Genomic DNA, 24,861 nt, shown 5'->3' with positions numbered 1-24,861 from the left:
TTTCTTGACCAGGTGCAAGTTACATTCTCTCCACATGTGGCAAGCAGAGAACAGCGTTCTGTTGAGCTTTTTGCCAGTTCCATACTTGTGGGTGGCTATGCCCACATGGGGGCAGAATATGCGCCCAGGGCTGCACAACTTTGGCCCTCCAGCTGTTTTTGGACTACAACTCCCATACTTCCTAGCCACAGTGGCCAGTAGTCAGGGATTATGGGAGTTGAAGGTCAACATCTGCAGGAGGGCCAAAGTTGTGCAACCCTGCCCTAAGTAAATAAGAATATAAGGCCAGGGAGAAAGAATGGGTAAGGCTTCTTTCCTTCCTGTATCACTCATCTTTAAAGTACTGCAAAGGACCACTATAAATTCTTGGATACATTGATACCTATTGCCTTGGCACTTTCTTCACTCGTTTGCACATTCCCCAGCTATACACATCATTCACAGTCCTCACACATGGATGATCCTCACACATACACACACTACTTCTTCATCACATTCACTTGCTACTTTGAAACAAAATATTTAGTGACATACAACCCAATCCTATGTATGTCTCCTCACTGAGTTCAATGGAACTTATTCTCAAGTAAGTAAGCATGGGATTGTAGCTGATTATTATTATGTTACTTCTGCCAACTCCCTTCTCTGCTGCACCCCTTCCCACCAATAATATATAACCCCATTTGCCCCTCAGCGTTATGTGCAAACAGTTTTCCTTTAAAAACAAAACCCAACAAGTTCTGAGCATCTGGAATGTTCATAAACATTCTGTAATGGCTCAGCCAGTGTCTAGGGGAGGTCTCATTGCAGTATATGGATGCCAGAACTCTTACTGAGCTATAGAGGTTTCAGAATCTGCAGCCTGTTTACCGCAGATTTTCCCCTCCCCCACCTGCTTTTGTTAAATGTTTCTGACCTGGCAGAGAAATAAGTAACATCTCAATTTTTCTGCAAATCATTTTATAGAACATTTTATGCTCTATGTTGATATCTCATCTGTCTCAATGACCATAATGTGCCCTGAGATATTATCCAAAGCATATTAGAGCTGTGACATTCCCTTGATGACTTGATTAGATTAATTGATTTAAATATTTTGATTGATTAAACAGAGGCTTCCAAGTAACCAGGCAGCACATTTCTTTCTATTTTAAAAATCACGTTTAATAAATACTTACAACAAATATAGATGGCAAATGTCTTAAAAGAAGCTTTCTTTCTCTGACACATAAGAAAAGCGCTTTTCCTCAGATGGTGCTTCATGTGTCATGTGTGGGCATTATTTAAAAGCAATAAGAGTGTGCTGGTTAATTCATATGAAAATGTTCACAGATTTAATCAGTTAAAACATACAATTGATCAACTGACTGACAACCCTGAAATATATAGACAGATGTAGTCTTGCAACAACTGAATCTGTTTCTCCATATACTAATAACTTCCATATACTAATTAGTTTACTCCATAAACTAATATTATCAAATAATTTTGGTAATGTGTCTTTGAATGGATATTAAGAGGCTTTAAGGAGACTGAATGTCAAGTGGAGAATAAGTGTGTAACTCATCACCACCTCTTGCTAAATGGAGCATGCCACTTTAGCTGGGTTTACAGCTGTTGGTGCCATTGCCACTGAACGCTGGGTAAAGAATTCCAATTTATTTTCTTTCTCAAAAGAGAGAATTGCCTCTTCTGTCCTTAGTCCAGAAACACATCATAACAACAGCAAGAACAGCATCCAGTCTACTCATAGGATTGTGTGTCCATGATCATATTACAGCTCCCAGAGTCTTCAACATTGATTGTCTACAGAGCAGAGGATTTGGTTTAAGCTTCCCCTGCTACTTCCCAAAGCCCTTAATATGAAAGGGTCTGCTTATATCTGAAACTGTCTCTTTCATTCTTCAGTGGATATTTCAACACTGAGGTCACTTATTCTACTGGAGACTCTGTCTATCCTGGCATCTGGCCACCATGGCTTAGGGGAAAAAAAGTTGAACTCCATTATACTGTAGACTAGGATCAGTGCCTGGAGGGTCAAATCCAGCCCTTTGAGCAGTATCAGCTGCCTATGCCCAGTTACAAGCCCAGTTACCAATGCCCAGTTACCAAGAGGCAAGAAGCTTGTATGGACCAGGAGTAGCTGAAGCAAGGAGTTTGCTGGCTTAACACTTTGGAGAAAGGGGGGGGGCTCACCCCACATCGCTCCATTCCCTTTTCAATGTGGCCCTCCACATTGACATAAACCTAGTTGCTGACCTGCACACTAGAAAATTTTCTGGCAATTTTCTTTCCACATCACACAGTGGATGTAGCTCTCCCATACAAGCTTGTGAGGAAGGATCTCCTTGGGAGGAGGAATGCCAGCCTGCCCCCTGCCAGTGAGTCTGCTGGTAATAAAAAGCTCTGCTTGCCATTGAGGCTTCATGCCAGGAGTTCATCACTCCATTCCACCAAAGGGATTTGAAGGAACATCTCCAGGAAGTTTTTCATACATAGCTCTATGCCTCGGGGTATCTGAAGAGCGAATCTGCTTCACAGCAGATTTGAGGCATTTTAATTCGAGGGATTAGATGGACCATCCCTGTAGCCATCAGCACCACCTTTGCATAGCCAACAGCACCTCCATCAACACCTTTGGAGAAAGCAGAAGCCCCAGACTTTTTTTCAAAAGCTGCTGGAAATAGAGGATTTTTTAAAATCCCGGACATAACTCAGGCTAAGCCAGAATTCACAGCCTCCCTTTGGAGAAAAACAAAGCCCTGTCTGTCCTGGTCCCTGAGAGCCTGCAGGAAGGTCGGGTTAAATCCAGCCAATATGTGGACTGGCACACTCCAATCAGGAGTGGATTTGTGGGGGGTGGGGGGGGGGTGGGGGGGAGCCCTGTCTGTAAAACCTCCAGCTTGTGATGCCATAGAGATGGCTAGAGTCTTCAGTTAACAGTGAATCTTACAATGAGATAGTTATTCGTAATTCCTACGTTTTTCTTTGAATTGCACGGAAGCCAAGAGCATCCCAGTAACCTACCAGAGCAAGGATGGATGAATCAGAAAGGTTTACTCCTCCTGGCCCTAGAAAGCAGTCAAACGATGCAGAGCACTGTAGTGAAATCTGTTCCTACCAAGGGAGGAGCCAGCATCAGCTCAGAGCAGCCGGCACTCGCACACAAACAGTTAGCCCAAGTTAAGGGCACACTCGCGGCCTTAATCTCAGCTAACTGGTGGGCTTCTTTGGCAGGTTTCCCACTGAGGAGTTGCCAGGATCCATGCAGATCCTAGTGGTTCTCATGGGCAGCCAAGTCCAGGCTTGGTTGCCTTAGCCTGGCCATGGCTGTTTGTGAGAGCAGCCTCAGAGTTTTTCTATGGCTAATGGCAGGACTGCTGGGCAGGTGGATTCCTTACTGCTTCAGAAGTGGCCTTAGGCCAGGCCCATCTGCTTTGTTTAACTGGAAGTGCAGAACATTATGTTATTTAATAATCTGTTGATTAAGCTGATTTGTCAGTGACTAATTTAACTATGTAATTTATATGTGCGCATATAATAAAGGCATTGGATGCTGAATAGCCATTTTCCTTTTCCTTTTCTTTCTTTTTTGCAGTTCGGTGCAAAAGATCTGCATTTATTTCTATGCATTCTTTCTTTTCTTTTCTTTTCTTTTCTCCTTTTTTGCAGTTCTATGCAAATAGATATAAGAAGAATGATGAGATTTGTGAACTGGCCGATGATGTCATTAGGGTGCAAAAGTAAGTCTGCTTATTTCAGCCAATCTTTTTGAGATTTCCTACACTGTTATAATTTGAAGTAAGGGGTATTTGGTGGGATCTTACTTCTCTTTCTTGTCCTGGAAAAGCTGTTCAGGAGGAAAGAGGAACAGCTACGCAGATTGAATTAGTTTTTCACTTCCTCAGTGCAAGAGGTTAAAAGATTCTGTTTTGCAGACTATGTTATATATGCACTGTACAGTATATGATGCAGAGTGTAGCAAAAGTGGATAGAGAGAACCTTTTCTCCCTTTCTCGTAATACTGGAACTCAGGGCCTCTATTAAGTTATTCACCTAAGAAGCTGCTGTACATGAGCAGAACATTCCAAGAGAGTCTGGAAGTCCCACCTGTGGCAAGAATCCAGCCCGTCAGTCCCCCTCGTGCCTGTGATCTTCACACTTATGGTGTTCGTCTGAAGAGGTGAAGTGTGAAGATCGCAAACAGGAGAGTGATGGACAGGCTGGATTCTAGCTGTGGGAGGGGCTTCTGGACCTGCTTGAAATACTCTACTTGTGTAGAGAAACTGGAAAGGAAACTGGGAATATAGGAAGCAGTTCATCACTCCGGCATAATTAATGTTTGGAACACACTGACATAAGATATGATGACGGCTACCAGCTTAGACAGCTCTAAAAGGGGTTAGAAAGGTTTGTGGAGGATAGGCCTAACAATGGCTATTAGCCATGGTGGCTCTACCTTTCATGCTCAGAGGTAGTGACCAGGCAGGCAGGCAGTAGGCAGTGGGGAGGCTGGTCAAACTCACTCCCCCCACCCCCCGAAAAGCGCTGGTCTGTTGCTTGGAGCCCAGACTTAATCCCAAATGTCCCAGCCTCCGGATATCCCGGATTCCCCCAGGAGATGGGCATTCTATGCACCAGTCTCTGTGTCCGCTGGGGCTGAACATAGCCCCAGCGAACACACACTCCTGGAGCTCAGGTTAAGGGTTAGCCTTAAGGGTAACCCTTAACCCATGCTAAGGGCTGGGTTTTAAAGTGGGGCTAGGTGGTGCTGTCCCATCGGGATTGAGCCCAATCCTGGCGATTCTCATGTGCAGCCTAACCCAGTCTGGGCTTCTGTAGCCTAGGTGAGGGTGCGCATGAGAATAGCCTCAGAGTGTGTTTAGATAAAATAAAGAAATTGTCTTTACAACTGAGCTGGGACCTGAACCATGTACTGTTCCCAAATCTAGCTCCATGCCCCCTGACCTACACTGACAAAGAGATCTATGTTAGCCAAAATCCTGCATATTCCTCTAATGACAGAAATTGGACCAATGTTAACCATCATATCTCTTGTATATCTCACATTCCTACATGAACATCGTAATTTTGCTACCCTTGCATCCCTGCACAATGAGAATATTGGTTCTGTGCTTCTTGAAATCATAAAACATTGGAATTACAATGCATTGTATTCCCATTCAAGTATCCTGGCATAGCTCCACTCTGAAATTGCTGAAGTTTTTGAACGCCTCATTTCCCCCCTCTCTGCTTGCAGTGGAGATGTAATTGTTTCCAAATATGTTTTTAAAGTAGGAAATTTTCCATAATATATATTTTATATGTACGTGTGTGTGTGTGCGCGCACACACACACACACACATATATAGTTGTACAGTCTTATACTCCAATAATCCCCAACTACTCTCGTCCAAATTTCCTTTGGCTTTTTCACTTCGTCGTTCTTTCCGTCACTATTTCTTTTGCTGGATTTACTTTTGCATTTCCTCAGTGTAAGATGTTAAAAGGTTGGCCGAGGGGTGTTCTTTTTAAAAATTGTGCCAGTTTTACTTGTTTGAGCTTACAAGGAAGAAGAAGGGGTTGCCCAGCACACAAGGAACAATGAGACACTGAGATAAATGTTGGAGAGCCAACTTTTGGAGGGATCCAAGCAAAGAATAAATAAAGATGTGTTGGGCATGGAATAACTACTGATTTGCAGAGAGACAAAAATGCCTTCATCTACAAGTGACTCAGTGAACCTAAAAGGTTCCCTTAGCAAATAACCTGGCTTAGATCAAGAAAGCCAGGTTATTTGCTAAGGGAACCTTTTAGCTTCCCTGCATGATACTTAAACTGCATGATACCTAATAGAAGCATTCAATCATTGGGATATTTATTATTTATTATAATTACATTTAGATTTATAAACCACCCCATCCAGAGGATTTGGGCGGTGTACAACTTTTTAAAAAGACATAAAACCCACAATTCAAAGCCAATGCTAACAACAATATAAAAACAATTCAAAAATGATTTAAACCATTTAAAACCAATTAAAATACTTTGAAACAACAACACTTTACAAGCCTTGGAAGGCCAGGCCAAACAAATGGGTTTTTAGGGCTCTCTTAAAGGCTGTTAGTGAGCCTAAACTGTGGATATCTGCTGGGAGTGCATTCCATAGACCAGGAGCAGCTACAGAAAAGGCCCAGTTCCGAGTCGCCACCAGACGTACCGCTGGTAACTGGAGACGGACCTCTCCAGATGACCTCAATGAGCGATGGGGATCATACCGAAGAAGGCACTCTCTAAGGTAACCCAGACCCTCAGAAGATGTTATTAAGAAGAATTTTCCATCCAGGCTTGGGCTGCAATATAATTTTATCATATTTTATCCTCCCAAGCCCTAGCTTCTTGCCAGTCTATAGAGGACTGCTTGCCCCCACATGAATTTGCATGAATGATGAGGTGAGTGTGGCCAAGGCCTATTCTTTTGTGGTGTCCCATCTCTGGAATGTCCTCCTGAGGGTGGCTCACCTGGTGCCAGTCTTGGTGGGTTTTCAGTGCCAGGTGAAGACTTCTTTTAAAACAATTTACTCCAGACTTTTCCATGTTCTGTAATCCTGATAAGGTTCTAGTTTTATTTTGTTCTAGCATCTGTTCTTCTCCACTATTGTAAACAGGGGCATAGGGAGCACTTGAGTGGCTGGAGGACATCGTCCTGCTGGTGGCTCCCCCACCCCCTGTGATTGTCAAGGGCACATGCTTCCCAAGCCCCCAAGCCCACACCCCACTCCCTGCAACTGCTGTCAGATGCAGGGTGTGTGGCCAATATTGAGGATGGAGCCAGTCAGCCCCTGCAGAACTTCCCCAGTCAGCGGTTTGTTGACTCGCTGGTAGCTCCTTTCCCTGCCTCCCTGGGAGGCAGGGAAAGGAGCTCCTAGTCAGTGATTCAATGAAAGTCAGAAAGGGGGAGTTCTACAGGAGCCAACTGGCCACGCCCCCTGCATCTGTAGTCAGACACAGGGTGCATGGCCAGTGCCCGGGAGAGGGTTTGTTCAGAACCCTGTCCTGAGGGTCCAAAGGAACCCTCTCCCATCCTCCCCAGTCAGCCTTTCATTGAAATGCTAGCTGGCTGGGGAACACTGGCTGGGGAGTGTTGTGAGTGTTAAGGGGCATGCCTTGTGCGCCCAGCCAGAGGACACTTCATTTGCCAAGTGGGTGTGGGAGGGGGCAAGGGGGTGCCCTGGCCAAGGGTGAGGGGGTACCTTGGCACACACACCCCGGACCCTGGCAGCCAGGGGACAGTTGTGATCCCTTGCTCAATAGTCCCTACACCCCTAATTGTATATATGTTTTTCACTGAATTGTTGTTCAATTTTGGTTTTAATTGTTCTCAGCTGCTTAAGGAACCTAGTTTTCGGGCTGGAAGAATGGGTTTTAAAATGTCTAAATAAACAAACAAACAAGCCTGAGAGAGAGTCATCTGACTAAGGCTCTACACAATGAAGCAAAATGGCAAAACAGGTTTTTGAACCCAGGTATTCAGCATGCACATCCAGCATGCTATATCTGTCGCACCTAATTCTGCTACTATGTGTTCGAGGCAAAACTGATGGTATGTGTGATTTTCATAATGGCTCAGAGTAGGGTTTTCCAACTCTGTAAATATCATCTTTAGATTTCACCACCAGCCCAGTTCCCAAAGAATCCAGAATAGGGACAAGAGCCTGTATTATTAAATTCCAGTACTGAGGTTGTATATGGACTAGGGCTTTTCAGAGATTTAGAGGTGAAATTGTATTGCTGGCTTTGCCCTTGGCACTCCTTCCACATTTTGAGTTCCAGAGTGGTCTCTGGCCAAACAAGTTGAGCTTGCTTTCTGAAGCATTTTGAGTTTCATCTAGAAAAAGCCAAAACACAGACCGCCTCCCTCCAACTTTCCAGAACTGTTGAGATAAACAGGCATACAGAAGCTAACAGTTTTGCCACTGCACTGACTTATATGGGAAAAGTCACAATGAAGAATGGGGCAAATGAAGCAAACGTTCCCCCACCCTCTCCAACCAGATTCCCTGCCCTCTCCCATTGCACGTGTACATTTTTTTAGGCTACCAGTGCCTGAACAGGGTTAGTGCCATGGTACTGGTAAGGGAAAAGGCTTCTGCCATGAACAGTAACCACATGCCCAGTTATGTGAAATTTAAATAAGCCAGCTCTTACATACCCACACCGAGGAACTGAAGCACTGAGACTTTATACTGTGGCATACTTTGAATAATGATTAATCCAGTCCTAGTTCCACTGAAGTCTGCCGAATTACTATGGAATAAGTATTTTGAGGGTAACATGGTTTTCTGCCAACGTTTCTGTCTGATCACTGTAGTGCATTGGAGCTGGCAGGTATTTCTGTAAGCGTCTCAGGAGGAGGTCTTTCTTAAAAACTAAACCATTCATCAAATCTCTTCCAGGGAGCTGGGACAAAAACTTTCCTACTAACTCTGTTTCTTTCTTTCTTTTTCTTGTTCTCTTTTAACACAGGAAAGTGATTTTTGCATAAAATTCCTGCCAGCTCTCCTAGCTTGCAGGTCTGCAGATATATACATGAGCCAGCGTTCAACAGGATACACTGCTACACCAGAAGCAATATGCTGTAGGCATTAATGTAGTTTAATCACTACCTTGCTGATGAATACACAAGAAACACGTTGTTCTGGTAAGAACTAATCTACCTACTTTCCTTTCGCTATAATCTTAATTGATAATTACAACAAGTTAGCCCATTTCAGCCTTAAGCATTCACACATCTGCCATCTTGAATTGGAGTGGATGACATCATCACAAACTACACTGTCGAGGTGTCCCTATGTGTCAGTCACTACAACTGTAGCAAATTTGGTTCAAATTGGTTAGGCAGTCCACAAATTAGCCCACTTGCATCTCAAACATTTACATGTCCGCCATTTTGAACTGGGGTGGATGAAATCATTACAAACTATGTCATTGTGGCATTCCTATGTGTCCCTACAGATTTACCAAAATGAACCAAATTTGGTTCATTTTGGTATAGGCATTGTGAAGTTGATGGGGACACACACACACAGCCCAGTGATCTCATAAGCTTACTTTCCTTAAGGAAAGTAGGCTAAAAAACAGAAAAACAAGCTGGCAGAAAGAACATGGATGATGACTGAAAAGGTTATAAAAGATTGGGGCCACTGGATGCCGATCCCTGCCCCGCAGTTCCTACTGCAAATGTAAAGTAAATGTGACATAGGTAGGTAATTTCACAATCCACTGTTCTTGGCAGCTGCTTTGGCTCCAGTGTTTGTATCTATTTTGAGGCTCCATTGGAGGGTCCCAGGCTGCCATTTTCCTCTGCATTTCTGTCTCTTAAATTTCCTACAGTATATTATCACTTCATTTTCATTTCACTGGTTTCCTTTGACAGTGGAGCAGGACAGGCGCTGACTGCAAAATCACTTCCTTCCTTAAAATTCTTTCTGAATGTTAAGGAGTTGGTGGTGATGAGAACTTTACAAAGAGAGTGAAAGGCTTTTTAAATGTAGTTTTGCAACTTGACTTTTAAAAAACATCAGAGAGATATTTATATAAATAGAGGCACTGAATATTATTCTTTGTCTGTGATCACACTTTCTATTTGTTGGTAGTTTACTTAGGCTACTTTAAACTTGCTTTCCAGTTATATTGATTTATATTATTTATAAACAACTTAAATCATTTATAAACTTTCAACAACTTCCCAAGGCAGTTCACAAAACAAAACAAGAATAAAAATAGATTATCTATTGAGAGAGAGAGAGAGAGAGAGGGAGAGAGAGAGAGAGAGAGAGAGAGAGAGAGATCAAAACCCACGGAAATTAATCTTGGCCTACTGTTTTATTTTCCATCTCTTGGTGTAGCAACCATCTTTGCTAATAATCTGATATAGTTCAAGTCCTGATTCACCATTTCCTGGCTCAAACAGTCTGACCCTGAGCGGGTAGCAGTACCCCCACAGGAACTAGCAAGACAACCTCTCTGCTTACAGGGGAAATGTTTTTACAGTGGACTTGTCTACTTACAGCAGAAATATATGATTGAGCTCAGAGGGTCTGATCTGAAGACATCTTCCTACCCAAATGTCCAGGAAAACACAAATTTTCCTGACTTATCAGAGTTCCTTTACCCTTTTCTGGATAGGGAGTATGCTTGCATCTCCCTCATCTCAAATTATTTCTGTATATATTACCTTTTATCCCACTATTTCTCCAATGAGTGCAGAGTGGTGCTGTGAGGAACAAACAATGCTATGAGGAAGGTGAGGCTGACAGCTATAATTGAACAAGGGGAGCAAATATCCTTGGGTCCCTGAGGGAGGAGGGCCATCAGCTGGGTGACAGCTTGTTCTTTGCTCTCCTCCTCACAGGGGAGAAGGTGGGGGCAGCTGAGGGGTTCATCTTCATTTGTTGTATCATGGCCCACTCCAACCTTGCTATGCCCCTGCTCAAGGCTGAATTTCATAGTCAAGCAAGGCTATTTCCCACATCCAGACAGAACAATCCAGTGATTGTGCCCTTCGGGAGTGCCCAAGTGGTACTTCCTGGGATTACTGTGTTCCAAGGGAGCAATGCCTCTCCAGAAGGACATGTTCCAAGGCTGTCTTGATTAAAGTACTTCAGGTATAGCCACCATGCCATTTCTGTCTCTGTGGGCTGATGGCCTGTCCTCTCCTCTGTCTTGCTATCTTTCCTTAGTTCAGTTTCCTGAAGTCTATAAGGAAAAATATGGAATTCATACCAGTAAGAAAGAGGCAGTAAGAAAGCCATGTAAGAAAGAGGCAGTAAGAAAGCCGTTCTCTGTGTAAACCGCCCTGAGCCATTTTTGGAAGGACGGTATAGAAATTGAATGAATGAATGAATGAAAAAGCAAAGTTGGATTCTTTTCAACCTTGCACCATCAGTATTGTCCATTCTGACTGGCAGAGGCATGCAAGATCAGAGGCGCTCTTACCCCTGGATTTCCAGGCGGAAGTCCAGGGCCTCCATACCCCTGGGGACCCCCCAAATCCTCTTTAGTCTACCCTGGATGGTGTGATCACCACGCTGTGCCAGGCAGCTGAGCGTGACTCTGGCCTGCACCAGGCGGTTGGCCGGGCATGACCTCTGCTTTTAGAGACAGAGTGGGGAATGGGGAAAGAAATATGTGGGATGGGGATATGTTAAGTTGCATGCTGAAATGTTTATGCTAATGTATATGTGCATAAATGTACCTATTTTATATTCATACATTCTTGTGAGTTCAGTTGCTGTTTGTACCCTCAATAACCCACAGGTTAAAAATACTGCATATGTCACGGTGTGTGTGTGTGTGTGTGTGTGTGTGTGTGTGTGTGTGTGTGTGTAGGGGGATGATGCTTTACTTCCAGTGGGGCTGGTGGGGGGGGGGGGGAGGGGGGCGTTTCAAAGGCCTTTAGGTCCCGGCTCCAAAATTATCTAGGTGCACCTCTGTGCAAGATTCCAGGAAAAGGTCTTTTTTCCATCACCTGCTACCTGATCCTTTAACTGAAGATGTCAGATATTGAACTAGGGACTTTCTTTCTGAAGAGGGTTCTACTGAGCTCCAGTAATTCATATGATCCCAATGCAGAGCTGAGCATTTTAGCATCGTCCTGCAAAGTGATAAGGAAGTGTGTGTGTGTGTGTGTGTGTGTGTGTGTGTGTGTGTGTGTTTGTGCACATGTGCGCATTTGTAATCACCCAGATGGTCAGCCTACCAAGTGTTTACAAACATGCTGTAGTAATAAACCTCATGGTAAGCAATCATCTCCTTTTATCCACAGGATGAAAAGGAGGGAGAGAGGGAGACCTGGAATAGGTAAAATGCTTCATTTTAGAAGACCCCCTTCATTTTGTAAAGTGATGTGTAAGATTACAAATGAAAAGTAAATTTGCATACTCCTTCACTAACAGTAGTTGATTCAGTAAAAAGTAAAACATTTTGTGACTCTTATTTTCCTTGGACCAGCCCATGAGCATCTATCAATAGAGGCTTAAAAAAAAAATTAAAAAAGAAATAAGCTAAACGGCAGTTTTGACCAGAGTGAGAAATTTTTCCTTTGTTAAATATCATAGGGCATAAATTATTGAAGATATTTTAAAATGCTAGAAGTTGTATCTCTGTTTTTAATTATCACTTATTTTATTATCAATAATTGCTTATCATTTCTGATTTTACAAGTATGGATTTCAAGTAAAATACTAAATGTTTGGAGTCCAGTAAAAAAGATGATTCTTTTCTCTTATCAACCAAAGAAACATGGAGATACAGCTACAATACATATAAGTCATAGATAGTACAGCTTATCATCCTATACATATCTTAACATTATTGACACAATATCCAGTATTGAATTTTCAATTTTATTTTACTTTTTAGACTGTTCCTCATAAAAATAACGGGCAGCATCCAAATTATTTGACTAAGTACCATTGAACTAAGTACCATTAGTCAAGACCAAGACTTCTCATTGAAGTCAATGAGAAAAGTTAATTGTGACCAACTCAAGTCACATTCATTGTGAGTGCTTGCTCCCAAGGATTTCTGCCCACCCAAAAAGGTTGTTAGAGGGGCCTTTGCTCCGTATGCCGATGTTGAGAGAGGCTATATTGCTGTGCATGTGGGACAGGGCCTTCTCTGTTGTTGCCCCCAGGCTCTGAAATGCTCTCCCAGTGAATGTCCACTCTTTGACATCTGTAGTTGCTTTTAAAGGACAACTAAAGACCTTTCTGTTTGTTCAGGCTTTTATGCTTTAGAGGCTGCTAGGTTTCTCAGCTTTCTTGTTTGTGTTTATCTTTTCTATGGTTGTTGTTGTTTGGGTGTTTTATGGTTTTTACTATTTAACTGATTTTAAGGTTTTAAATGTGATTTTTTATGAAATCTTATTGTATTTTAACTTTTGTGAACTGCCTTGAGATCCATTCCAGACTCTGGAATGCTCTCCCGGTGGCTATTCACTCCTCATCCATCACAGCTTTTAGAAAGCATGTTAAATCTTGGCTTCTTACCCAGGCTTTTATATTATTGTCTCTGCTGCTGCTCTTGTATTTTGTATTGTTTTTATACTTGTGTTTTAAATTTTTTAATCAGATTTGTCTTATATTTTTAGCTTAATATTTTAACTCTTTGTCATTTTTTATAATCTTGTTTTTAAATTTTGCTGTAAACCGCCGTGGGATTGTTTTAATGAAAGGCGGTCTATAAATTTAACAACAAACAAACAAACAAATAAAATGTCAGTGGGCCTTAGTCATGATTAACTTAGTCTGAATGCTGCCCAATATTCCTTTAAAATATTATTTGTGTGGAAATGTAAGTGGAATACACCCTATTGTCAGGCAATGTTATTAGAATGGCACAGGGTTGATCATAAATAGCAGCTACATACTTAGCAAATGTAACAGTAGAATCAAGTGGAATCCTTTCAGAGAAAATCTTGAGACTGATGAGTTTAAACCCTGAAGTGGGGGTGAGGGACCCTCCGGAATGATCTGGACTAAAGAGCTGAGCCAAAAGGTTACAGCTAGTAACTTTGACCAGCACAGAGAAGTTATAGCTCCAACTAAACCTATAGCGCTCTTGGCATTCCAGCCATTTAGAATGCCCTGGAAAATATATTTGGAAATGTCTTCATTATTGACAAACCTTTGAAAGATGACTTACTTAGTCTGAGTAATTTCTGTCTTGCTGAAGCTTAGAAGTCAGAATTGTAAAGAAAAAGAGCATTCAAGTTACTTCTGGGCTTGCCAGACTCCAGAGAAGGCACTTCATGGCAAGAAGGAGGACCAGTGCCAAGCAACAAAACCATCCCTCTGTTGCTAAAGGTCTATTGAACCTCCTTCCTCCCCTGGGATTTTGCAATTGTATTGCTAAGTTAGATTGCATATACTTGGAAAGTAAAAAGAGTCTATCAGAACTTCTAAAATCGTATGGAGGTTTTATCACATTATGTATGTGAATCACTGGCAGCTGGCAGGATGCTCAGCCTATTGCATCCATAATGGTCTGCCCTGAGGCTGCTGCAGACTTCAAAGGCAGCCCTGAAACTGTTTCAAAACAGCAAGTGAGGAAGCTCTGGAAGTTTCCCCATTCATGGCAATGAGGAAGGCTGAGGAAGCTGTGTTTCTGCAGGGGTTTCCACCTTGTGCACGTGGAAATATCTGGTACTTGTGGCTCAAGGCCTCTTGGCACCTGAAGCTGGGTGCCAAATGCTCCCCCCCCATGCATGTGCTCTCCTTCCCTTCTTCCCCGCTTTTTTAAAAAAGCAGGGTGCTAGAGAGCACCTTGCTGCCTCCCTAGTGCCCCCCCCCAAAAAAAACTGCTGCCTGAGGTGACCACTTCACCTTGCCTCATAGAATGTCCACCCCTACCCTCCAAAAATGCAGATTCCACAATTGCTGCTTCAAAAGACCATTGGGGCTGCCTTTGACATCTGCAGCACACCTGGGGCAGACCATTATGGATGTGGGAGCCATGGCACACACTCTTGCCCTACCTCTTCTTGAATGGAGCTTGGAAAGATGCAAGTGTTCCTTACGTCCCCCTCAAGGACTGGACGCCATGTTCAATTGTGTCGATACGAACAGAGGCCAAAGCCAGATTTGGAAAAACAGGCTTGGCTTCACCACTTGTTCTGCCTGAAGTAGTGGCCTCAGTAGGGGAGAAAGGGTAGAGAAGTTACGGAGTGACTTTGAGGAAAGAATTGGAATTTTCCATTCCTCATCTGCTCGTCAAATGAGGGGCCTTTAGGAAACATTAATGGTAATATATAGCAATGATATAACATTTTAGATCAGGGATCCTCAATGTTGGACCCCCAGATGTTCTTGGACTTCAACTCCCATAATCCCCAGGCCCAGTGGCCTTTGGCTGGGGATTATGGGAGTTGAAGTCCAAGAACATCTGGGGGCCCAACGTTGAGGATCCCTGCTTTAGATTGTTCAGAGTGCTTCATCTAAGTTCTCTCAGCAATCTTTTCAAGAGCCCTGTAAGACTGTATTATCCTCATACTGCAGATAGAGGCTGAAGCTTAGAGTCAGTGGCTTGCCTAAGGCTTCTGAATAGTTGATGGTTGAGGTAAAATTTGAACCAGGGACTTCCTGTCCCAAAGCTCACACTCTTAGAGCCAAGCTACATGTTACAGGAAGATGTGTGGCAACTATTGGCTTGTGTCTGTCCTCCCTCCCACCTTGTGGCATCTGCTCAATAATGTGTCATTTAAAAAGCATGTGATCTGACATCCTCACACCAGCATTTTTCTCCTCTGCTTTATTTGCTCCTGCTTACACAGGGCAGATTATAATGTCACATAATGTGTCATTTGGGCCTTAGCCTTTGTAATACAGCCCTACCAGCACCACCACTACTACTACTCCTCCTTCACAGCAGTCTGCCACTGATTATTGGTATTCAACATAAAGGGAAGCTTGAGCAGCAAAAGTATAACTTGTTCAAGGAAAAAACAATTTTGATTTCAAGATATGACAAACCAGTCTTTTTTAGTCACACAAAATAATTCACACTTGCTACCTGTCTCTGTTGCCTAGCGTTTGGAGATTATGAAGCCTTGTATACCTCTCCTTAGCTTAATAAAAAGGAAAAATAAATACTGGATTGTTGTAAGTGAGGTCATGGTTTCTCCATGTCTAGACATGGCTGATAATCGCTGCCTTTATATTATGGCTGTGCTTTCCATGCGTTCGGCTGTGAACAAAGTGCTTTTACATTGAGCTCCATCAAATGCTCTGAATTTCCAGACACGGTTTCACTACAGCATCATGCAAAGACTGAACAGGTGGGGGTTGTATGTCGCTCAGTGGAAGAGCACCTGCTTTGCTCGTAGAAGGTCCCACATTCAATTCCTGGCATCTGTAGGTTGGGCTAGGAAACATCCCTGTCTGAGACCACAGAGTGTTTCACATGAGATAAGTGGACCAATAGTCTGACTCAGGAGAAGGCAGCTTCATATGTGTGTGAGCATGACTGTGTGTGAGAGAGAGATGTTAATGAAATACCATGTTTCAATTATATAACACTTAAGATTGTTCAAAGTGTCCCTTGGAGAAGGAAGTACTAATTAGGAATGAGAATTGTGCCTTATTTAAAGTATTTGGTGGCAAATTTATAACAAATGAGGGTTGGGATGCACTCCAACAAACCTTTTGTACACCTACCTACTGGAACATAGGAACATAGGAAACTGCCATATACTGAGTCAGGCCATTGGTCTTTCTAGCTCAGTATTGTCTTCACAGACTGGCAGCGGCTTCTCCAAGGTTGCAGGCAGGAATCTCTTTCAGCCCTATCTTGGAGAAGCCAGGGAGGGAACTTGAAACCTTCAACTTGAAACCTTCTGCTCTTCCCAGAGTGGCAGCTCCATCCCCTGAGGGGAATATCTTGCAGTGCTCACACATCAAGTCTCCCATTCATAAGCAACCAGGGCAGACCCTGCTTAGCTATGGGGACAAGTCATGCTTGCTACCACAAGACCAGCTCTTCTCTCATACCTATGATCCAGATGCAAGCTATACAGTGCTGGAAGTAAATTCTTTGAGTAGAATAAATGCAGGGCGGGGGGCAGGATCAATAGAAAGTGAAGGCTTCTGGGGCAGGCTGGCCAACTCAGAATAAAATAATCTAGTACCTGGTTAGATGCTTTCAGTAATTAAGTTACGCTCCATTTTTAATGTTCAGGGGTCTCTGTGGAATACAGTTATCAGGTTAAAAACAATACAGTTATCAGGTTAAAAGCAATACCGAAGAAGATGAAAGGAAAGGAAGAGGTGGAAAGGGGGTACTTCAAGATATGCTCCATGATATTGTAGGGGAAAACATTGGACGCTAGCAGTGTTCTCTCTAATTTTTTCCATCTGTGTGCAGAATTTTGTTCTGAGCAGCAGTATCAAGACAGTGAGGCGGGTCTCACAATCCATGAGACCTGCTTTTGCTAAAACTGCGGGGAGAGCAGGCTAAGTCTGCTCTCCCCGCAGACGAGGGGGCAGGGAGCCCTGGGCGGCCGGCTCCGTGATGGAGCCAATGGGGGGTGGGGGGAGCGGGGGCCACACAGCTCCTGCAAGCCCCAATATGCCCTGCATGAGCGCGCAGGGCATACTGGGGAGACCCCCGAGCCGGGAGGCGGTTTTTCTCCTCTTGGTCGCGCCGCGGCTGCTCATGAGCCTAAAAAGCAAGTTTGCAGGAGCGCTCGCTCCGCAAACCTGCTTTTTAGCAGGGGTTCTCGAGCAGGTTACCTGCTCAAGAACCAGCGGGCTCGGCTGCAAGCCCGGTGGTTCTTACGACCAACAAAAATCAGGCTAGGCTCTCCTAGCCCGATTTTTGTTGGTTATGAGAATCGCCCCAGTATGTGAGCACATGTGCATTTAGAATGGGGCCTTCCTGATTCAACCTGAGCGGGATCTAAAATTAACTGAGCAGACATAAAAAAACTTGTGAGCGTGCGCACATGCGCACACCTTAGAGGGAACACTGGACACTAGGCCACCACCCCTACCACAACGGCAAATTAAGGTGGTCTACCACATACTGGACCTTATGTGGTATGTGGCATTTGCACTGTTGTTTTGTGTTCGTACTTTATTGCATTTTCCTTGTGAAGAGAGAATGCTGGATACTTCTGTTTTTGCAATCATCAAATACACATGCAGAGCAAGTAGGAAGCTCACATTTCATTATTTAGTTGAAAGTGTTTCAAAACATCACAGACCGGCCTTTTTCCTAAGCCGGTCTGCACAGCACTCCTGGCTACGAGATTCTTGTCCATTTTTTAAATTTTCCCTGGCTTCCGGACCTCTGCCTGGTTCCTGAATTCCTACTCCCACCTTTCTACCTTCCAGCCTGCCTCGGAGGAGAGAACCCTCTCAGGAACGACCGAGCTGCAAGGGTTCACAGCATTCCTCTGGGAAGGAGCAAGGTAGTATATAACCCCTCTTCTCAAAACTCTACTTCCCTTTTTCCTCATTTCTCCTAAAATGGAAAACTATCAATTTCTCTCTTATCAGCCTTGAGTGAACTTGATTAAGAAAATCAAGCCAAATTGCCTCCTTGTGAGCTGTAACATAGCCTTTTTTAACTTGTTGGTCATCCTAATCTTATAAATTAAATATTTTTGCCCTAGAACCATTATTTTCTCTTACTGTACCCCCCCCCCCAAAAAAACCTTCAATAAACCTCATTTTATTTTGAACTTTAATCTCTCCACAGCCAAAGGTTTGAACAAAATTATTCTGCAGGTGGGACTGCTCCATTTCAGGCTAGTCAATTCTCCCCCCCCCCCGAAGCCCAAAACATAGCTTGGGGTCCCCACCATTCCCCAGGAGCCATTCCATTAACATGTGGTAGAGAGCTGGTCTTGTGGTAGCAAGCATGACTTGTTACCTTAGCTAAGCAGGATCTGCCCTGGTTGCAAATGAATGGGAGACTAGAAGTATGAGCACTGTAAGATATTCCCCTCAGGGGATGGAGCCACTCTGGGAAGAGCAGAAGGTTTCAAGTTCCCTCTCTGGCTTCTCCAAGATGGGGCTGAGAGAGATTCCTGCCTGCAACCTTGGAGAAGCCGCTGCCAGTCTGTGTAGACAGTACTCAGCTAAATTGACCAATGGTCTGATTCGGTATATGGCCACTTCCTATGTTCCTATGTTCTTCTGATGTTCAAAAACAGCAGTTTCTCACTTTTCCCCATTCACTACATTAGGGAAAACTGCAGAAGTGCAGCTTGTACAACCTGCTTCTAAACAGCATTGAGGCTGCTTTAGAAGTTCACAGCAGCCCCAGAGTGCAGCGTTATGTCTCTCTAATGCTGCACATAATGTAAACCAACAATAATAACAGTAACATTAATAAAAATAATAAATAATAAAAATAAAATAGCAATCATAATAATAATAAAAACTTCAAGAACATCTGTTGGAAAATGGTATATAATTTTTTTTAATATTTACAAAGGCATACACATGAAAATATGAAAATGGTTCTCTGTCTTAGATGGCCTCACAGAGTAGCATAGCATTAACTACTTGGGGGGAAAAATATTATTCTGTGGAAAAGCTCTTAGTCACAAAGGCATGCAACCATTTTATCAGCACATGCAGCTAATAACAACAAAACAAGAGCTCCCAGCCTCATATCTGTTGACACAGAGATGGCAGATTTTTAAATGGTCGTGATTCAGGTTGAGTCAGTCTTTTGATCCAGCTTATTTTTAAATTTCAGTCCATTAATTCCATGTCTTGTTTTGTTACATTATCCTCCTTAGCAAGGAGGGGCGCTCTGAAGTCAAGTTCTGTATTCATTCAATTAAAAAATGCATTTTAGGCACTTTCTGCTCTCTGAGTCAAAGGAAGTATGTTATTATAGCATGCTATGATGCCATGAAATAGGAGTTAAAAATAAAACCAGAAGCAGTCACACTGGAAAATGTTATGCAGCCTAATCATATGCATGTTTACTCAGAAGTAAATACTATTTATGAGTCTTTCTCCCAAGTAAACGTGCATAGGATTGTAGCCTTCATCATCTATATATCTATATCTATTTATTTATTTGTATCCCACTCTTCCTCCAAGGAGCCCAGAGCAGTGTACATGGTTATTTCTATTCTCACAACAACCCTGAGGGGTGGGTCAGGCTAAGAGTTTGGCCCAGAGTCACCCAATGAGTTCCATGGCTGAATGGGGATTGAACTCAGGTCTCCTCAGTCCTAGTCCAGCACTCTAACCACTACACTACACTAACCACTACACTACATTGGCAAATACATATTCAAAACATGACTTTGCTCTTTTACATCTATGTTATTCTGCACACCTACGTTGTTGTGCTGCTTTCTTTGTGAAGATAGAATATTGGACACATCCGTAGTAATGAATACTGGACACATAAAGTAATGAATACTGGACACATCCGGAAGCAAGAAGTCAGAAAGGCAGAGCAGACCTTAAGCAGCGTCCATCTGCAGGAACAAGAGTTGTGCAACAAACTTTGGCGCTCCAGCTGTTGTTGAACTACAACTCCCATCATTCCCAGCCACAATTGTTGGCTGGGGATGATGGGAGTTGTAGTGCAATGACAGCTGGATGCTACCCAGCTTTTGCAGTCTCCCTCCCTTTTTACAAGCTGTTTCCAAATCCTTAAACTACTTTCTTTCTGCCTGTAATCAACTTGTATAAATAATTCTTTTTACCCAAACCCTGATGTGCCTTCAGGTACATTCCAGACTGTATTTTAAAATGTAGATTAGCATGGTGGAGATAGTTCATTAGTGGCCATTAAAAACACACCTGTAGTTCATCACTAAAAAAAACACCCAAAAACAAAAACATAGTAACTGGGCTTCTACTGGATGATTATGATTTGAAGTTTTAGTATTTATTTATGTAAACTAAGATGTCTGTGCTGCTTTCATTCAAAAGGCACCCCAAAATTCCAAAATGTTGAATTGCAAAATGCAAAAAAGCCAGAGTATATGGAATCAAATGAGTAGCAATAAAACTAAACATAGGGCCATTTCAGACAATACATTAGAACTGACTCCATCCATGCACAATAAGTGATGAGAGCATGCCCACCCCTTCCCAGTGTGCCATGTAGGGATGCGCATGAATTAATTTTTTTGTTTTGATTTGTACCCAAATGGAAACACCCGTGATTTGTTTTGGGTCCAAATCTGACCCCCCTGCCAAAACAACCCAGATTTGATTTGTACTTGAATTTCCCAAATCCAAATCCAAATCGATTTGGATGAAAAAGGGTCCCAGGGCCAAAAGATGGAGATAGTGCCCAATGGGTGGAAGCTATCACCCAAATTTCAAAGAAATTGGGCAAAGGGGTGATATTTAAATAATTTTTGTATAGGGCTATTCCCACGATCTGCAAAAATCAGGCTAGGAGAGCCTAGCCCAATTTTTGCAGATCATTAGAACCACCAGGCTAGGCTGCGAGCCCGTTGGTTCTAGAGTGGGTAACCCGCTCAGGAACCCCTGCCCCCAAACTAGGTTTGTGGAGCGAGTGCTCCACAAACCTGGTTTTCCAGATTGTGAGTAGCCATGACGCAGCTTTGCGCCCCGCCTACTCACGAGGAGACCCCTGGAGGGGAGGCAAAAGGCCGCCTCCCAGCTCCGGGGGTCTTGCCAGCATGCCCTGCATGCTCGCACAGGGCTTGCTGGAGCTTGCGGGGGTCAATCGGTCCCCCTCTCCCCCCAGCCCCTGCCGGCTCCATCCCGGAGCCAGCAATCGTGTGGGCGGCCGATCCGGCTGCCCAGGGCTCCCTCCCCGTTTGTGAGCAGGGAGAGCGGACTTATCCCGCTCTTCCCACTCACTGCAACAAACCAGGTCTGATGGATTGTGAGACCAAGTCCTATGTGTCTTTAAGATTATTCCCATAGGGAATAATGGGGATTCTAGCAACCTTATAGCTCCATCTGGGGGCACCGGGGTGGGATGTGGTGGGTGGTAGTGCCCAATGGGTGCGAGGAAGCTACCACTCAGATCTCAAAGAAATTGGTCAAAAGGCTGGTTTTTAAATGATTTTTGAAGTTCGTGTGTCTTTGGGGCAGATTTGGGCAGAAGGGGTTCTGGGGGCAGAAGAGTGGGTCAAGAGGTAGTGCCCCAATGAGTGCCTGCTACCATGCTGCTGGTGCCCTCACAAATGTCTGTCACACAGACTTAGAGAGCACATAGGCCATGGCCAAAATTTCAACCCTAAACCCACTAACACTTTTGCAGAGCATGCACGCACAGGTATACTATGTTTCCTCCCTACATAATCTCAAGTCTAGCAGTATATATATTATGCAATTCAAATGCCTTGGTTTGGCTTGTTGTTGTGCCTGTGTTTTGGAGACCTCATGGATGGGCACAGGACAGATTCTCTTCTCTTAGTAACTGGCCCTATCCACCCCCAGCACAGTACCTCCAGTGACTGTTGCTGGTGTCTATCTTGTGCTTTTTTAAGAATGTGAGCCCTTTGGGGACAGGGAGCCATCTTATTTATTTATTATTTCTCTGTGTAAACCGCCCTGAGCCATTTTTGGAAGGGCGGTATAGAAATCAATTATTTATTATTATTATTATTATTATTATTATTATTATTATTATTATTATTATTATTATTTTACAAAGTCAGACAGGTGTTATTGACTGGTTTGTTTTATCCAGACATCGGGTTCTTCCCAAAGACCTGGGATGGCTGAATTTTATTGTCAATTGTTATAGATATCATTGCAGAATATAGGCTGTTCCCAGTAAAGCTGCTTTTTGTAACTGGCTGATGGTGATTTCTGTGGCCCCTATGGTGTTGAGGTGCTCTTCAAGGTCTTTTGGAACTGCACCCAGGGTGCCAATGACCACTGGGATTATTTTGATATTTTTCTGCCACAGCCTTTCAATTTCAATTTGTAGATCTTTGTATTTGGTGATTTTTTCTATTTCTTTTTCTTCTATTCTGCTACCGCCTGGTATTGCTATGTCGATTATTTTAACTTGTTTTTCTTTCTTTTCGACTACAGTTATATCTGGTGTATTGTGTGGCAGATGCTTGTCTGTTTGTAGTCGGAAGTCCCATAATATTTTTACATCTTCATTTTCTTCAACTTTTTCAGTTTTATGGTCCCACCAATTTTTGGCTACAGGTACCTTGTATTTTTTGCAGATACAAAAAATATGCTACCTTGCTACCTTGTCATACAAAAAATATACAAAAAATATGCTACCTGCTAACACAACAGCTGATGAGGTCGTCCACTGTTTCATCTGCTTCTTTACAAAGGCGGCACTTGCTGTTTGTTGTGGATTTTTTGACTTTTGCTCTTATTGCATTTGTTCTTAGTGCCTGTTCTTGTGCAGCCAGTATTAAACCCTCTGTTTCTTTCTTCAAGTAACCATTCTTAAGCCGTTGTCAGGTCTTGGTGATGTCTGATTTTCCACTTATATTGTGCAAATATTGACCATGCAGGGGCTTATTTCTCCATTTTTCTGCTCGGTTCTTGACTTGTTCTTTCTTGTAGGCCTGCTTTGTTTCATTGGTGTTGAATAGTTTCTCGTTCTTGACCATTTTAAGTTCATCTTCTTCACTATCCTTGATATATTCTTCAAGGCCTCTTTTCTCCTCCTCTACTGTTTGATGGACTTGCAGCATTCCTCTTCCCCCTGAGCTGCGAGGGAGGTATAGCCTATCTACATCACTGCGGGGGTGCAGAGCATGATTGATGGTCATGATTTTCCTGGTTTACGATCCAGCGTCTCTAGCTCTGCCTGGGTCCAGTCTATTATTCCTGCACTGTATCTGATAACAGGTATAGCCCAGGTGTTTATGGCTTGTATGGTGTTCCTGCCATTCAGTTTGGACTTGAGGATTTTTCTAACTCTCCTGATGTATTCACTTCCAATTTTTCTTTTAACTTCAGTGTGTGCGATGTTATCAGCCTGGAGAATGCCCAAGTATTTGTAATGTTCTTTCTCTTCCAGGTTCTTGATGTTGCTTCCATTGGGCAGTTCTATTCCTTCTGTTTTTGTTATTTTTCCTCTTTTCATTATTAATGCAGCACACTTGTCTAGTCCAAACTCCATTGCTATATCGCTACTGAATATACGGACAGTGTTTAGCAGTGATTCGATTCTTGACTGGGACTTTCCATAAAACTTCAGATCGTCCATGTACAGCAGATGGTTGATTTGACTTGATGTTTTAGATGTTTGGTATCCGAGACCTGTTTTGTTGAGTATTTGTGAAAGTGGAGTCATGGCGATTACAAACAATAGAGGGGATAGTGAGTCCCCTTGGAAAATACCTCTTCAAATGCTAACCTGTCCAAGTGTCTCGCCATTGATTGTTAACTGTGTACTCCACATGCTCATTGCTTTTTAAATAAATATCTGAATGTTTTTGCTGACAGCAGTTGTTTCTAAACATTTTAGTATCCATGTGTGAGGCAATGAATCAAAGGCTTTCTTGTAGTCAATCCATGCAACACTTAGACTGGTTTTTCTTCACTTGCAATTTTCTAAAATCATTTTGTCAATCAGCAGCTGTTCTTTTGTGCCTCTGAGTTCGGGCAATTTCCTTTCTGTTCAACTGGGAGCTTTTTGTTAGTTAATAAGTGTTGCATGACTTCATCTGCTATTATTCTAGTTAATAATTTGAACATGGTTGGCAGGCAGGTTATCGGTCTAGAATTACTTGGAACTGCACCTTTTGCTGGGTCTTTCATTATGAGATGAGTTTTCCCAGTTGTTGTTAGCCATTATTCAATATCACCACCTTGCATAATGTGATTGAACTGTTTTGATAGTTGTTTATGAAGGCTTGTTAGGTGTTTAAGCCAAAAGCCATGCAGTTCATCGTCGCCTGGCGCAGCCCAATTTTTAATTTTCTTTGCTCTTTCACTTATTAATTCTGGTGTTATTATTAGATCTTGCATTTGTTGGTTACATTTTTTGACCTCTTTCATCCAGCCTGCTTTTTTATTATAATCTATAGGATTGTCCATAATTTCCCCCAGAATTGCACTGTTTCTTCTTTATTTGTTGTTTGTATGTTTCCTGCAGTTTCTCCTTCTATGCTTTGGTAGAAACGTCTCTGATTCAACTGTAATTGGAGATTCTGCCTGTGTTGTGTAATTCTGGCTTCATACCTGCTAATCTTCTTAGACACTGCTGTTATTTGCTGCTTTATTATTTCCAGGACTTCTCTAATTTCCCTTGAATCTAGGTGGTATTTTTGGATCAGATACTGTTTGGTGTTTTCATTCTTCAGCTTCTTGTCTTTCATATCTTTCAATTTACTAGCATCTGATCTAAGCTTGGAGA

The sequence above is a fragment of the Hemicordylus capensis genome, chromosome 4, assembly GCF_027244095.1.
Source record: "Hemicordylus capensis ecotype Gifberg chromosome 4, rHemCap1.1.pri, whole genome shotgun sequence".
NCBI classification, from domain to species: Eukaryota; Metazoa; Chordata; class Lepidosauria; order Squamata; family Cordylidae; genus Hemicordylus; species Hemicordylus capensis.
The sequence above is the reverse complement of the archived record's forward strand: the minus strand, read 5'-3'. Positions refer to the sequence as shown.